Here is an 818-nt window from a genome sequence, read left to right on the forward strand (position 1 = left end):
TGATATCAATAGGCGGATATTAGACCATATCTTTTCATATAAACTTTGAGCTTGTCAAGTACTAACAAATGGCCAAGCATACACGGCCATCAATCGTCAGTTCTAATTGATATCTGGTGATAAGACATGATGAACAGAAAACTATATTACCCATAGCACAGTGGTGATAGCTGTGTACATAAGTAGGAGGTGGTCGGGGGACGGAAGGCGGGGGCCTGTTGTAATAATTCCCTCAATTGGAGGATTCTAAGGTGTGACTGGAGAGAGGGAAAGTGTCTAAAACGGAGAGGGGACTTACCGGCGAACCTGGCACTGTGGGGGATGAGCCGGACCAACAGGGAGCCTCAAGTGGAGGACTGGAAAGTGTGTGAGAGAGGGTGCTCAAGGATAGATAACAAGGCTAAAACAGCACCTGGACATGGATGGCTGGTGTCACTATATATAAATTATTGATGGTCAAGGGTGGATAGAGGGGGACTGTCGTCAGGTAGTCTAGCTGTCCGTCTGTCTGTCTGTCAAATACGCGCCTCCCTCTCTCTGTCTCTCTGACTCTCTCTTTCTCTCTCTCACTCCCTGCCTCTCTGAGAGAAGGGAGAAGACACTCCGATATCTGTCACTCCCCCATCCTGTCGTAGTTCTATATTTTTTTATATAGCAGAGGGTTTTACGGCGCTCGCAACAGCATAAGGTCATATGAGCGCCAAGGGGTGGCTGTCAACAGATAAATTTTTACAAGGAATCAGACTTAGATCGTTTGGCGTGAATATGTCCCCAGCACAGTGAGCTGATCGTAAGCTCTTTGGTTGTTAAATGCCGCC

At 47.2% G+C, this 818-nt stretch overlaps 1 long non-coding RNA gene across 1 annotated transcript in view; it reads right to left on the reverse strand.

The window, feature by feature from the left end:
• Positions 1-237: 237 nt before the first annotated feature.
• The window catches only part of LOC118477638, a 2,931-nt gene continuing 2,350 nt past the window's right edge, over positions 238-818 (reverse strand). Inside the window, exon 3 of the long non-coding RNA XR_004858510.1 lies at positions 238-343. This is a non-coding gene — a long non-coding RNA (uncharacterized LOC118477638). The remainder of the gene's footprint in view (positions 344-818) is intronic.

Source organism: Aplysia californica, unplaced genomic scaffold (assembly GCF_000002075.1).
Source record: "Aplysia californica isolate F4 #8 unplaced genomic scaffold, AplCal3.0 scaffold00162, whole genome shotgun sequence".
Taxonomy (NCBI): Eukaryota; Metazoa; Mollusca; class Gastropoda; order Aplysiida; family Aplysiidae; genus Aplysia; species Aplysia californica.